We start from the raw sequence: 16,345 nt of genomic DNA, 5'->3' as shown, positions 1-16,345 counted from the left end.
CAACCCGTCCATGCCGACCAGATATCCCAACCCAATCTAGTCTCACCTGCCAGCATCCGGCCCACATCCCTCAATTTAAAATTCTCACCCTTGATTTAATTCCTGGTTGTGATCATCCCTAGCTCGCTGCATCACACACCCCTTGAGACCTCGACAACCCATTCTTTTCGAGACTCCCAATGACCTGTTAATTCATTACTTCACCTGTGTGGCTGCTTTTACAGTTGTCAAAGCAACAAGGTCTGAAATTTGCAGCTAAAACCAAACAGGTCTGCTTTCCTCCTTTAAGACATTCCTCAAAACCTGCTTATTTGGCAATGGTTTTGGTCACCTGACCTAATATCATCCTTCTCTGGCTTTATGTCTAACGTTCCCAATAATATTTTTATGAAATTATAAGCAGCATAATAACACTACAAACTGTTCTTGATTCGAACATTATATTCAGATCTTTACTGTTGCTGTAATAAATACTCTGTAATGTCTCTTATCCAACCACATTGTGGGAGCACCTTCACCACACAAACTGCAGCTGTACAAGAAAGTCAAACGTCACCCTCTCCACAGGCAACAGGGATTTGACATTAATCACTGGTAATTGTGGAAGGAGAAACACAGTTGATGTTTCAGGGAATGCAAAACGGATTACAGGGAATGAAAATGGTGCAGAATTTGATAGTTCGAAATGGAAGGAAAATGCACTTGCTAATTAGAAAAAAGAATTCTTGACTGTCAAAGATTTTCCAGAAAAAAATTAATAAGCAGCACATGGTCAGGGACTGGGCGGCAGTGAAAAATTAACTTACAAAAATGTCTGTAAAAATAATAGTCAAATACTAAACAGACCAATGGGTCTGTTCGAGACTGAGGAAGCAAGATATTGACAAAGTGGTCATGAGGGAGCCCAGAGATGAAGCAGAACAGTGTAAGCTGTTATGATCCCACAGTCATCGAGATGTATAGCACCGACACAGACCCTTCGGTCTAACTCATCCATGCCAACCAGGTATCCAAACCTAATCTATTCCCATTTGCCAGCACTTGGCCCATATCCCTGTAAACGCTTCCTAATCATATCATGTGTCTATTTAGATGCCTTTAACATGTTTTAATTGTACTAGCCTCCACCACTTCCTCTGGCAGCTCATTCCACCTACTGCATGAAAGAGTTGTCCTTTAGGCCCCTTTGAAATTTTATCTGTTCACCCTAAAGCAATGTCCTCTACTTCTGGACACCACCACTCCAGGGAAAACATCTTGTTCATTTACTCTATTCATGCCCCTCATGATTGTATAAACCTCCATAACATCACCACTCAGCCTATGGCACTCCAGGGACAACAGACCCAGCCTTTTATGCCTCACCCTGTAGCTCAAATCCTGCAACCCTAACAACATCCTTGTAAGTCTTTTCTGAAACCTTTCAAGTTTCACAGCACCCTTCTGATAGGAGGCAGGCCAGAACTGCACACACTATTCCAAAAGTGGCCTAACGAATGTCCTGTACAGCAACATGACCTCCCACATCCAATACTCAATGCTCAAACCAATAAAGGAAAATATACTGAACACCTTCTTCATCATCCTACCTGCCTGCAACTTGACTTGCAAGGACTATGAACCTGCAGTCCAAGATCTCTTTGTTCTACAAACATCTCCAGGGCCTTGTCATTCAGTGTATAAGTCCTGCCCTGATTTGCTTTTCCAAAATGCAGCACCTCATATTTATCTAAATTAAACCCCATCTGATCAATATCTTATTGTAATCTGAGGGAACCTTCTTCATTATCCACAATACCTCCAATTTTGTATGACCTGCAAACTCATTTACGATACCAAGCCATTTAAATGAATGACGAAACAAATCCCGAGATAAACATCCATTACTCTGAGTTTGAATGTACTCTGTGTAAATCCTGCCCAATGACTCTGTACCAGAGAAAGGCTGCACATGCACCTGGCTGCACCTTGCCCCCTACAAAGCTGGTGGCTCCGCACGTGTCCAGTGAATTTTTGCCCCAAATAAAGATGGCGGCGCGCACTCATGCCTGCAGCCACACTGAGGCAATTCCTTGTTTACTGAAAACACGAGACTGGGACATTCAAATTTGTGTTTTCCGACGTGCATATTTTGTTTGTAAAACCTCTCCGCTCATACAGAATCTCTCTCACCTCCTGCTGTTCCACAGACAGCCTTGATTTTTGCGGGTACCTATTCTCTGCCTGGTTACTCGTTATCCTTAGTGTATTTGTACAATCACTTTGGATTCTCCTTAAACCTAATTCCTAAAGCTATCTCATGTCCCCTTTTTGCCCTCCCGGTTTACCCAGAGTATACTCCTACTGCCCTTTTCTCCTCTAGGGATTCACACTAGCTCTCTGTACATGCCATGTGCCTCCTTCATTTTCTTGACCAGGCCCTCAATTTCTTTCGACAGGCAGCATTCTCTACACCTACCATCCTTGGCCTTAACAGGAACATACTGTCTGTGTACTCTCATTGTCGCAGGCCTATGGAGGCAATGGCAGAGGAGGACAGAGAAGCAATCATTCCCAGTAAAGAGGTAATGTTGGGAAAGATAACAGCCTAAAGGTAGATGGGTCTCCTGGCCCTGATGGATTGCATCCCAGGGACTAAAGGAGATGGCAGGTGGGGGGGGGGGGGGGGGAGGAAGAGAGGAGTGTGTGAATAACAAATAGACTCGTGATAATTCACTAAAATTTGTTGGATTCTGGGACGGGTTTGACAGACTGGAAGCTGCAAATGTGGTGCCACTATTTTTCAAAAAGGACCCGTTAGCTTAACTTCTGTAGTGGAGAAAATGCTTGAATCTCTCAAGGAATTAGTGTTGAGATATCTGGGTAGAAATTGTCTCATTTAGCAGACACAGCATGGATTCAGGAAAGACAGGTCATGTTTAAGAATTTACTGGAATTATTTGAGGATACAACGAGTGCGTTGGATAAGGCAGACTCCTGGGATGTGGTGTACCTGGATTTCCAGAAGGTATTCGATAAGTTGCCACACAAAAGGCTGCTGAATAAGGTAAAGATGCACAGCATTATGGGTAATGTGTTATCATTGATACAGGATCGGTTAACCAACAAAAAATAAAGAATGGGGATAAATGGGTGTTTGGATTAGTGTTGGCACTACAACTATTTGCAATTTACACAAATGTTTTGGAGTTGAGGACCAAGTGTACAGTGTCAGAGTTCATATTTGATACAAAGATGAGGTAGAGCAATGACTGCAGAGGCCACTGTAAGTCTGCACAGGGATACAGATAGGTTAAGTGAGTGGGTAAGGATCTGGCAGATGGAGTTCAATGTTGGGATATGTGAGGTCATACATTTTGGTTGGACTAACAACAAACTGGATGATGAAATGGTGAAAACATGCAGCAGGCTGTCCTTGTGCATGAATCACAGGAAGTTGGTTTGCAGGTGCAGCAGGTAATTATGGCAGTGAAGGGAATATTGTCCTTCATTGCTAGAGGGATGGTTATGCTGCAGCTGTACAGGGTGCTGGTGAGGCCACACCTGGAGTACTGTGTACAGGTTTGGTCCCCTTACATTAGCAAGGATGGACTGACACTGGAGGGAGTACAGAGGAGGGTCACTAGTTTGAGTCAGGAGTTGAGGGTTGGTGTATGTGGAGAGATTGAGAAAACTGGTTCTAGAGTCATTGTAATCTAGAAGAATGGGAGGTTGGAGACGAAAAAAATAAAATTATGAAGGGGGTAAGATAGATAGAAGCTGGAAGGTTATTTCCACTGGGGACGGTTGAAACTAGAGCATAACCTCAAAATAAGGGGGAGCAGATTTGGACTGAGTTCAGGAGGAGCTTCTTCAGCGAAAGGGTTGTGAATCTGTAGAATTCCCTGCCGAGTGCAGCATTTGATGTTATCAACTTGAATGCCTTTAAGGCAAAATGTAGATTTGTGAACAGGAAAGGAATTAAGGGTTATGGGGAGAGAGCAGGAATGTGGAGCTGAGGCCATGAAAAGATCAGCCCTGATCTTGTGGATGGCAGAGCAGGCTTGAGGGGCCAGATGGCCTACTCCTGCTTTTATTCCTTATGTTTTTATGTTCCCACTTTCCAGCCATCCCTTTCCCTGGGAATAACCTCCCACAAACAAAGATTGAAAGTGCTTCCCTTGTGCTGTCAAAATTGGCCTTTGTCTAATTTAGAAACTTAACTTATAGATATGGTCTATTATTTTCTGTAACTATTTTAAAACTAATAGAATTATCAGAGAATCCCAACAATGGGGAATGAGACAATTCAGCCCATCACATCGACACTGATCCTCAGAGCCGCCTAACCTCCCCCGTAACGTTGCATTTCCCAGGGCCACCCAACCTTCACATCCCTGAACACTGTGGGCAATTCAGCCTGGACAATCCACCCAACCGACACATCCCTGAACACTGTGGGCAATTCAGCCTGGATAATCCACCCAACCTGTACATCCCTGAACACTGTGGGCAATTCAGCCTGGATAATCCACCCAACCTGTACATCCCTGAACACTGTGGGCAATTCAGCCTGGATAATCCACCCAACCGACACATCCCTGAACACTGTGGGCAATTCAGCCTGGATAATCCACCCAACCGACACATCCCTGAACACTGTGGGCAATTCAGCCTGGATAATCCACCCAACCTGTACATCCCTGAACACTGTGGGCAATTCAGCCTGGATAATCCACCCAACCTGTACATCCCTGAACACTGTGGGCAATTCAGCCTGGATAATCCACCCAACCTGTACATCCCTGAACACTGTGGGCAATTCAGCCTGGATAATCCACCCAACCTGTACATCCCTGAACACTGTGGGCAATTCAGCCTGGATAATCCACCCAACCTGTACATCCCTGAACACTGTGGGCAATTCAGCCTGGATAATCCACCCAACCTACACATCCCTGAACACTGTGGGCAATTCAGCCTGGATAATCCACCCAACCTACACATCCCTGAACACTGTGGGTAATTCAGCCTGGATAATCCACCCAACCTGTACATCCCTGAACACTGTGGGTAATTCAGCCTGGATAATCCACCCAACCTACACATCCCTGAACACTGTGGGTAATTCAGCCTGGATAATCCAGGAGGTAAAAACAATGACTGCAGATGCTGGAAACCAGATTCTGGATTAGTGGTGCTGGAAGAGGACAGCAGTTCAGGCAGCATCCAAGTAGCTTCAAAATCAACGTTTCGAGAAGGGCTTTTGCCCGAAACGTTGATTTCGAAGCTACTTGGATGCTGCCTGAACTGCTGTGCTCTTCCAGCACCACTAATCCAGAGCCTGGATAATCCACCCAACCTGCACATCCCTGAACACTGTGGGCAATTCAGCCTGGATAATCCACCCAACCTGCACATCCCTGAACACTATGGGCAATTCAGCCTGGATAATCCACCCAACCTGCACATCCCTGAACACTGTGGCAATTCAGCCTGGATAATCCACCCAACCGACACATCCCTGAACACTGTGGGCAATTCAGCCTGGATAATCCACCCAACCTGTACATCCCTGAACACTGTGGGCAATTCAGCCTGGATAATCCACCCAACCTGTACATCCCTGAACACTGTGGGCAATTCAGCCTGGATAATCCACCCAACCTGTACATCCCTGAACACTGTGGGCAATTCAGCCTGGATAATCCACCCAACCTGTACATCCCTGAACACTGTGGGCAATTCAGCCTGGATAATCCACCCAACCTGTACATCCCTGAACACTGTGGGCAATTCAGCCTGGATAATCCACCCAACCTACACATCCCTGAACACTGTGGGCAATTCAGCCTGGATAATCCACCCAACCTACACATCCCTGAACACTGTGGGTAATTCAGCCTGGATAATCCACCCAACCTGTACATCCCTGAACACTGTGGGTAATTCAGCCTGGATAATCCACCCAACCTACACATCCCTGAACACTGTGGGTAATTCAGCCTGGATAATCCAGGAGGTAAAAACAATGACTGCAGATGCTGGAAACCAGATTCTGGATTAGTGGTGCTGGAAGAGGACAGCAGTTCAGGCAGCATCCAAGTAGCTTCAAAATCAACGTTTCGAGAAGGGCTTTTGCCCGAAACGTTGATTTCGAAGCTACTTGGATGCTGCCTGAACTGCTGTGCTCTTCCAGCACCACTAATCCAGAGCCTGGATAATCCACCCAACCTGCACATCCCTGAACACTGTGGGCAATTCAGCCTGGATAATCCACCCAACCTGCACATCCCTGAACACTATGGGCAATTCAGCCTGGATAATCCACCCAACCTGCACATCCCTGAACACTGTGGCAATTCAGCCTGGATAATCCACCCAACCTGCACATCCCTGAACACTATGGGCAATTCAGCCTGGATAATCCACCCAACCTGCACATCCCTGAACACTGTGGCAATTCAGCCTGGATAATCCACCCAACCTGCACATCCCTGAACACTGTGGCAATTCAGCCTGGATAATCCACCCAACCTGCACATCCCTGAACACTGTGGCAATTCAGCCTGGATAATCCACCCAACCTGCACATCCCTGAACACTGTGGCAATTCAGCCTGGATAATCCACCCAACCTGCACATCCCTGAACACTGTGGCAATTCAGCCTGGATAATCGAAATTACCCAGCATATCTTTGCACTGTGGGAGGAAACCAGGGCACCCAGATGAAACCCACGCGACAACCCTAATAAGGAGATCATCCCTTCCTTATTTCCGAGTTCCACCCAAATAACTTCACTGTACGGACTCCCAGGAATGTCCTCCTTAAGCACAACCATAATGCTGTCCCTAATCAAAAATGCCACTCCCCCTCCCCTTGTCCTCCTTTCTATCCTTCCTATAGCATCTATACCCGGAAACATTAAGCTGCCAGTCCTTTCCATCCCTGAGCCACGTTTCTATAATACCCATGATATCCCAGTGCCATGTTCAAAACCATACCCTCAGCTCATTTGCCTTCCCTGTCAGGCCTCTTGCATTGAAATAAATGCAGTGTAACTGCTAAATCCCACCTTGTTCTGTGCCTTGCCCTTGCCTGCAATGACTATTTGCCTTCTGAACTGTACCAGCCTCAGAGATACCTCTTTTCTCAGTATCTATTTGCAATTACACACACTCCTCGCTGGTTTACTGCCTCCTGAGTAGCATTAACAAGTCTCCCTGCCTCGATATTAGACACCTTCCAGATCAGGTACAATCCATCCTTCTTATGCAGGTCAACTCTACACCAGAGTTGATAACAATGATCCAAAAATGTGAATCCTTTTCCCCTGCACCAGCTCCTTAGCCACTCATTGAGCACCTCCTCCTCCTCTGTAATATGGACTTTTTTTTCAAGATGTCACCATTTATTTCCCCACATTCTATATCTCCCATGTACTTCTTCACAGTAAACACTAATGCAAAATACTTGTCTCCCTATCTCGCCCATTACCTGCAGCCCCACACAATGGCTGCCTTGCTGATCTTTGAGGGTCTCTATTTTCTCTCTAGTTAGCCTTTGTTCTTCAGGTATTTATAAAAGCCCTTTGGATTATCCTCAACCCTATTTTCCAAAGCTATCTCATGTCTCCTTTTTGCCTCCTGATTTCCCTCTTAATTATATTCCTACTGCCTTTATACTTAAAGGATTTTTGGATTGGAATAAATGCAAAATAATAAATCTTGATAAAACAAACGAAGGCGGGACTTACACTCATTAAACGTAAGGCGTTGAGTAGTGATATGGAACAAAGAGACCAAGGGCTTCACGTCTTTGAAGTTTGTGTTACATGTAGACAGGGTGGTTAAGAAGGTGTTCAATCAGACTTACCTTCATTGTTCAGACCTTTGAGTATAGGAGTTGGGACGTAATGTTGAGGTTGTACAGGATGTTGGGGAGGCCTCTTCTGGAATTCTAAACCCAGCTCTGGTTGTGCTGTTATAGGAAGGATATCATTAAATCGGAGCAGGTTCAGAAGAGATTTACTGGAATGTTAATGGGAATGGAGGGATTGTGTTATCAGGAGAGGCTGGGACTGTTTTCACTGGAGTGTAGGAGGTTGAGGGGTGACCTTATTACAAGGTTTATGAAGTCGTGAAGAGTGTAGATAAAGGTGAATGGCCGGGAGAGAGGGGAATTCAAAATTCGGGTGCATTCATTTTGAGAAGAGATGAGAAAGATTTGAGAAAAGACATTAGGGTTTTTTTTAAAAAAATTACACGTGTGGAATGAACTTCCAGAGGAATACAATTACAATATTTAAAATACATTCAGAGAGATCAGTACGTAAATAGGAAATATTTGGATGGATGTGGACCAAGCGGAGGCAGGTACAATTAGTTCAGTTTGGAATTATGGTCGGCATGGACTGGTTGGACCACAGGGCCCGTTTCCTTGCTGTATAACATTAGGACTCTAATTCTCACTATCTCCAAATTCCTCCATCCTCACAACTCTCCTGATCACTGTCACCTCATCCAGCCTCACAACTCTTCGTTATTTATATAATTCCTCTCCAGCCACAGAAAGCTCCCTGTCTCTAATCTCCTCCAGTTTCTCAAATCTCTGCTACATGTGCCTTTCTTTAAATCCAGCCTTAAGGATACCCTCATTCACTCCGATTGGTTGGAAGACAAACTGGTACTGCCTGGTCCTCCAGTCCCACCCTCTGCCTCCTATTGGCCTACACTGACATCAGGCCCATTGTGAGGTGGAGTGGTGGTATCCTCCCTCTCTACCCTGGGATGAGCTTCATCATTCACAGTGAATGGGGCAGTATCACAGAGCACAGGGCCTGGGGGCTATTCAGCCCATTGGGGCTGTACTCTTTCCCTCTGGAGATGCTGCAAATCTGTCCCAACTCCCCTCCCATTTGCCCATAGCCCCCCAAATCTTTGCTTAAAAAGTAAAATTCCGAATCTGTTTATGAATAACTGCTGAATCTGTGTCCAGCTGCTATTCAGACTGTTCCGGATGCTCAGAATTTACTGAATAAAATAATGTTCACATATTCACCCTGCATAGTTGCCAATTACTTGAAAATAGTTACCAAAATTGTGACGTTGTTAACAATTCCTCTCTCTCTCTCTGCAAATTAAATACCTTGGAAACAAATCTGCACCTGGTCAAAATCATTGCTTAACCTTCTCGGCTCCAAGGACAATTATCTGTGCTTCTGCTAGCTCTCCACAAAAGATGAACACATCTTATTTTCATTTATTAGTGTCAGAGACGTACAGCACAGAAACAGACCTTTGTTCCAATTGGACCATGCCAACGAGGAATCCTAAACTAATGGAGTCCCGTTTGCCAGCTATTGGTCCGTATCATTCGAAACCCTTCCTATTCATGTAACCAATCGGATGCCTTTCAAATGTTGTAATTCTATCAGCCTCCACTACTTCATCTGGCAGCTCATTCCACACAGCTCAGCTTGAACACGTAGCCCCTTAGATCCCTTTTAAATTTTTGCCCTCTCAACCTTAAGCCCATGTGCTCTTGTTTTGGACCTGGGGGGAAAAGACTCCGGCTGTTCACCATATCCATGCCCCTCGTGATTTTATAAATCCCTAAAATCAACTCTTAGTCTTTGACTCTCCAGGGAAATTAACCCCAGCCGATTCAGCCTCTCCCTTTAGCTCAAATCCTCCCACCCTGGAAAATCGTAAATCTTGTCTGAACTCTTTCAAGATTCACAACATCCTTCCCAGAACAGGGAATTTTGAACTTAAAACAGAATTTCTGAATGGCTTAATCAATGTCCTGTCCAGCCACAATATGATGTCCCAGCTTCTGTATTCAAATAATTGACCAATAAGTATACCAAACGCCACCTTCACTAGCCTTCCTACCTGCAACACCACTTTCACGGAACAATGAAACTGCACACCATGGTTTCTTTGTTCAACAACACTCCCAAGGACCTTACCATTAAGTGCATACATCCTGCCATGATTTGCCTTTCCAAAATACAACAGCTCACATTTATCGAAATTGAACTCCATCTGCCATTCCTTGCTCCAATGGCCCATCTGATCAAGATCCTGTCGTATTCTGAACTAACCTTCTTCATAGCCTACTACACCTCCAATTTTGCTGTCATCTGTAAACGTACTGACCATACCTCATATATTCACATCCAAGTCATTTATTGAAGGGCCCAATATCCATTCCTGCAGCACACTGCTGCTCACAGGCCTCCAGTCCACAAAGCAACCCTCCATCACCACCCTCTGCCGCCTACCTTCAGGCCAGTTTTGTATCCAAATGTTGGGTTCTCCCAACATTCAATGTTATCTAACCTTGCTAACCAGTCTGCTTTGTGAACATCGTTCAGTGTCCATATAGGCAACGTCCACAGTCTGCCTTCAAAAAAACTCAATCAAGTTAGAGAGACAGAATTTTCCACACACAAAGCCATGTTGACTATCACTAATCAATCCTCGTCTTTCCAAATACATGTAAATCCTATCCCTCAGAATCCCTTCCAACAACTTGCCTGCCATTGACGTTAGGGTGACTGTCCTCTTGCTCCCTGGCCTTTCCTTACCACTTTTTAAATAATGACACATGTCTTCCAGCACCTCATCTGTCACAAACGATGGTATAAATATCTCAGGGAGGGGCACTGCCATCACTTTCCTAGCTTTCCACAAATTTCTGGGATACACCTTGCTAAGATTTAAGACATGCAGTACCACCTCCTCTGTAAATTGGACACTTTTCAAGTTATCACTATTATTTCTCCAAACTCTGTAGAACAGAATAGCATAGTATCTCTCCCACTTCCTGTTGTTCCATAGATGACCTTCTCGGTCTTTAAGGTGTCCTATAATCTGTCTGGTTATTCTTTTATCCTTGATGTATTTGTAGAATCTCTTTGGATTCTCCTTAAACCATTTCCGAGAGATATGTCATGTCCCCTTTTTACTCTCCTGATTACCCTCTAGCATATTCCTGTAAAAACGTGATCCTGTACTCTCAATTCCTCTGCTTCCGCCATATCTGCTCCCAGGAGAAGCAATTCCACTCCAGGACATCCCAGAAAGGTTTCCTATTTCAAGGACCACATCTCCCATCCACGTGATCAACAATGCCCTTCAATGCAGATCCTCCACTTCCTGCACCTTCGCCTTTACACCACCCCTCCAACCACAAGAAGAATATAATCCACCGGTCCTCACTTGCCACCCCACTTATCACCAGATACAGCGCATTAACCTCTGCCATTTCTGCTACCTACAGTCATACCCTACCACCAGGAATATATTTCCCTCCCCAGCCCTTTCTATGTTCTGCAGAGACCATGGGAATTTTGGTGCCGATGTGCTGTCCTACGGATACCTCACTCACTCATCCTGCCAAATGGCCTAGTGATATTTTCGCTAAACGGATAATCCAGATACCCAGATAATGTTCTGGGGCCCTGGGTGGGAATCCTGCCAGGGCAGGTGGTGGAATGTGAATTCGATAAAAATTTGGAATTAGGAATCTGTGAATGACTATGAATCCATTGTCGATTGTTGCGAAAAAAAACCCCCCATCAGATTCACTAATATCATTCAGGGAAGGAATCTGCCATCATTACCAGGTCTGGACTACATGTGACTCCAGACCCACAGCAATGTGACTGCCCTTTGGGCCCAGCCAGTGACACCCTCATCCTGTGAATGAATAAAAAAGGTCAAGTCTTGTATACAACCATACTATTCTTACAGATAAGTGATGTCTTCGTAAATTTGCTTCTCAATTCCCTGCTGACTATTGGGAATGGGGCGAGGAGGGGTCAATAGTACAATCCCAATAAGGAGATCATCCCTTTCTTATTTCTCAGTTCCACCTGTATAACCTGCCTGGATGTACTCCCAGGAATACCCTCTTGAAGCCCAGCTGTAATGTTATCCCTTATCAAAAATACCTCTCCCCCTGCTCTGTTGCCCCCTTTCTATCTTTGCTATAGCATCTATACACTGGAACATTAAGCTGCTCGTCCTATCCATCCCTGAGTCATGCCTCTATAATTGGCATAATATCCCAGTGCCATGTTCAAAACTATGCCCTGAGCTCATCTGCCTGACCTATCGGGCCTCCTGCACTGAAATAAATGCAGTGTAACTGCTCAGTCCTACCTCGTTCTCTGCCATGCCTTTGCCTGCCTTGACTATTTGACGTCTGAACTGTACCAGCCTCAGACTTAGCTCTTTCCTCACTTTTTTTTCGGTTTACCCACATTCCTTCACTGGTTTAAAGCCTCCTGAATAGCACTAGCAACTCTTCCTCTCCAGTGCAGGTACAATCCATCCTTCTAATGAGGTCAATTCTACCCCACAAGAGATTCGAATGATCCAATAATGTGAACTCTTCTATTCCGATGTTATTGATACCAATAAACAACAGCCTCCCCTCAAAATGGTTATTTTCCCCTTTAGGAATATTCTGCTCCCTCTCTGAGACATCCTTATACAAAAATTACACATTAGAATAATAAACCTTACACTCATCAGGTCATCATAAAAGGATTACATGACACATTGAAGGTTTGGGGAGACCTTTTGAGAGAATGCGATGATTCAAAGGAGAATTTTTAAGCAGCAAATGGGATTGATCTGGAACACAATACTCACATACACAATGTGAATATCCAGGTCCTGATATACTGAGTAATGCAATTAGAGTTTGGCAGACATATACTGAGATTTCTATCTGAATGTCCACCTATAATAAATATCCTGTAATTCAAGTTTATAAAATCTGTCACTCTCAGTTCAAGTTAGAAACTCACATCATCCCCTCCTCGTGGCCCAGGATTACTGTACATATTACCCTTGAGGACATCAGCAGTCAACTCAGAGGGAAATCTGTGGGTTTCTAGGAGATTCCAACTGGAGATCTCATGTGACTGAACACAGCAGTTCTTTGACACATTGGAGAAAATGATCCAAGCATCAGTGAGATATGGGGAACAAGAATGACTTTCTTTTCTTTCTTTCCGTGCTGCCGCTCTGCCTCATCAATAAGACATGGGTGTGAAAGGCTAATGCCTAACGATGGGCAAGTTGTCTCCATCCTGACCAATGGGTGGGAAGATCCTCTCAATCACTCCAAAGCGTATCCCTAAAAAGATAGCAACTCTGCCTGCTTCCCACTGCCCAGTGCTCCCAATAAATGCTTGGAAGAATGAGAAGGGGGGATATCTCCTAGAAAAGGCATAACTGTAAAGGTCTAAGAGGATTATGAAAAGAGAGAGATGCACAGGAGAAGGGGGCAACAAGTTGCCAGATTGGGTGTAACTTGGGAAAATGGGAAGTTACTCATTTTGGAGGAGATAATAAAGAACAAAGTACTATTTAAATGGTGAAAACTGTAGAAAGCTGCACCACAAAGGGACCAGGGGTAATTGTTCAGGAAACACAGAAAGCTACCACACAGTTACACCAGGGAATCAGGAAGGGGAATCGAATGTTTTGTTTCAAAAGTTTTCAGTATTAGAGTTTGGAGTCTCTACCTGAGAGTAACGTGTGGCAGTGCTGGTGAGACCACCATATCTGCAGGAATGAGAGCAGTTTTGGTCCCTTTAGATAAGGAAATGTGTCACTTTATTGGAGGCATTTCAGGGAAGATTCAATGAGATGATCCCTGGTTTGGAGGGATTATCTTTTAAATAAAGGCTGAAAAGGTTGGGACTCTACTCACTGGATTTTGGAGAAAGAGAGGTGATCTCATTGAGACAGATGGGATTCTTAAGGGGTTTGACAGGACAAATACTGAGAGGATGTGTCTGAGGGTAAATACTGAGAGGGGGGTCTGAAACGAGATTCTGAGTCACGGAATCAAGGGTTCTGTTTTGGATTCAAGTTTAAGACAACAGAGACGCGGGTAAGGGGTTTCAGTAGCAATAGAGCTGGGGTGAGGTGGAGAAAAGCAACGTTTAAGAGATTGGATTTCCTGGTGTTGTGATTGTGTGGATGTCTGATCAGAAGGTCACCTTGGGGTCAGATATAACAGCAATATTGTGAAGAGTGTCGTTCTGCCTCAGAGAGTTCCCAGTGGGAGGGAGGGGCTAAGCAGAAAGGTAAAGGTAAGGCAATGGGTTTAACCATGACAATGTTTCATTGGAGGAAACTGCAGCTAATCGAGTAGTGGGAATGTGATAAGCAGTTTGATAACTGAGTAACAGTGCAGTAATGGAGAGGGATGATGGGGAGGGCGAGCTGGGCATCGTCCGTGTACATGTCAAACCTAACACAGTGTTTTTGGATGATATCACCTCCTGGCACTATGTACGTGAGATACAGGAGAGACCAAAGATAGATCGTTGAGGGACACCAAATGCAAGGAATTCAGAAAGGAAAGGGAGAGTGGAGATGGAGCAGGATTTTCCAACAACGGTGAGGTCAAATATTAGTTTTTCACCAAAAAAGACCAACAGACAGAACAAGGAACAATATCTATGAATTGGCGAGGGGGGGTGATGAGGCGGCAGAGGAGGAAAGAGAGTTGGAAAGTGAGTTTAACGAAATTAGGGTAAAGGGTCAAGGTGAGCTCTGATAAGGCTTGACAAGAGACTGGAGAAAGATGTAGGTTTAGGACAAAAACCAGGAACACGACGTGAGGCAGTTTGGCTCAGTGGGCTAGTGGGAGGGAGAGAAACAGCAGATCGGATTATCTCAGTCTTAGTGATAGAGAAACTCCATGTGCTCCTCACTCGTTGTTGGAGGGGGGGATGGAGGAGACAGGATGATGGACAGTGTTTTACAAAGAAACAAAACCAGGGTTAGTGAAATTTAAAATAAGTGAACAAACCTGATGTATTTAGCTTTTATCCAGAATATTAAAACAAACGACTGAAGTCCTGATTCGAATCCCATCTTGGCAGACGGTGGAATCTGAATTCAAGAAAAAAAACAATGTATTAGGAATTTCATGATCTCCATGAAACCATTGTCAATGGCGAAAAAAAATCCTGCCAACCTGATAGCGGCCCAGCCAGCTACTCACTGTATTAATCACTGCAAAGTCTCAACACAGGAATGAAACTGGATGGACCAGTTGGCAACTAACAAGGCACCAGAAATTACAACCACAGAATCAGCCCTCTCGATGGTGCAACGTCCTCCTCACTAACATATGGTTTTTGGGACCAAAATGTGCAGAGCTGTCTCACAGACGGGTCAAGGAACAGCCTGACATAGTCATACACACAAAATCAACCCTTACAGACAATGACCAGACACCACCATCACCATCCCTAGATATCGAGAGTGTGGTGCTGGAAAAGCACAACAGGTCAGGCAGCATCCGAGGAGCAGGAGAATTGACGTTTCAAGACTAAGCCCTTCATCAGCCTGACCTGCTGTGCTTTTCCAGCACCAGACTCTTGACTCTGATCTCCACCATCTGCAGTCTTCACTTTCTCCTGAAATCTCTGGATATGTCCTGTCCCACCGGCAGGACAGACCAGGCAGATGTGGTGGCTCAGTGGTGTACAGACAGGGAGGATTTGCCCTGGGAGTACACAGCATTGGCTCCGGAGACCAGTAGGTCTCATGGCTCCTTCTGATTACCACGTACCGTCCTCCCTTGGCTGATGGATCAGTTCTCCTTCATTTTGAACAACACTTGGAGGAAGCACTGAGGAAGTAAAATGGTGTCAAATGTACTCTGGGTACAGGATTTCAATGTCCATGATCGAGACTTGCTCTGCAACAGAATTACTGACTGAGCTGACCAGGTCCTAAAGGATATAGCTGCCCAACTGAGTCTGCAGCGGGTGGTGAGGGAACCAACAAGAGTGTAAAACATACTTGATCTCATTGTTATGAATTGACCAGCGGCAGATCCATCTGGCCATGACAGTATCGGTACGAGCGAACATCACACATTCCTTTTGGAGACAAAGTCTTGCCTTAAAGTTAAGAAAAACCTCCATTGTATTGAGTGGCACTATCACCGTTCTAAATGGGACAGACTTCGAAGAGATGTAGGATCTCAAACTGGGTATCTCTGAGGCACTATGGGACATCAACAGCAGCAGAACTGTACTCCAGCACAATCTGTAATCTCATGGGTTTGTACATCCCGCTCTCACCCATCACAATGGACAGGAAAGGAGGGCATGCCATGAGCAGCACCAGGCAGACTTAAAAACGAAGTGCCAACCTGGTGAAGCTATAAAACAGAACTACCTGCATATCAAACAGCATCAGCAGCAAGCAACAGAGCTAAGTGATCCTACATCCAATGGAACAGATTGGAGCTCTGCAGTTCTGCCACACCCAGTAGTGAACGGTGATGGACAATTAGACAACTCACTGGAGGAA

The 16,345-nt window shown here is 44.9% G+C and overlaps 1 long non-coding RNA gene across 5 annotated transcripts in view; it reads right to left on the bottom strand.

Annotated features, from left to right (window-relative positions):
• LOC140470082 (uncharacterized) overlaps positions 1-16,345 on the bottom strand; it is a 59,451-nt gene that overhangs the window by 41,027 nt on the left and 2,079 nt on the right. For 4 of the 5 annotated variants that reach the window (XR_011956357.1, XR_011956356.1, XR_011956355.1 and 1 more), the window contains exons 2-3: positions 14,829-14,911; positions 7,857-7,961 (exon numbers count right to left, since the gene is read on the bottom strand). This is a non-coding gene — a long non-coding RNA (uncharacterized lncRNA). The remainder of the gene's footprint in view (positions 1-7,856; positions 7,962-14,828; positions 14,912-16,345) is intronic. The other variant, XR_011956354.1, reaches the window with a different exon arrangement.

The sequence above is a fragment of the Chiloscyllium punctatum genome, chromosome 50, assembly GCF_047496795.1.
Source record: "Chiloscyllium punctatum isolate Juve2018m chromosome 50, sChiPun1.3, whole genome shotgun sequence".
Classification (NCBI taxonomy): domain Eukaryota; kingdom Metazoa; phylum Chordata; class Chondrichthyes; order Orectolobiformes; family Hemiscylliidae; genus Chiloscyllium; species Chiloscyllium punctatum.
Note: the sequence above shows the minus strand (reverse complement) of the source record. Positions and strands in the feature narration are given on the sequence as shown.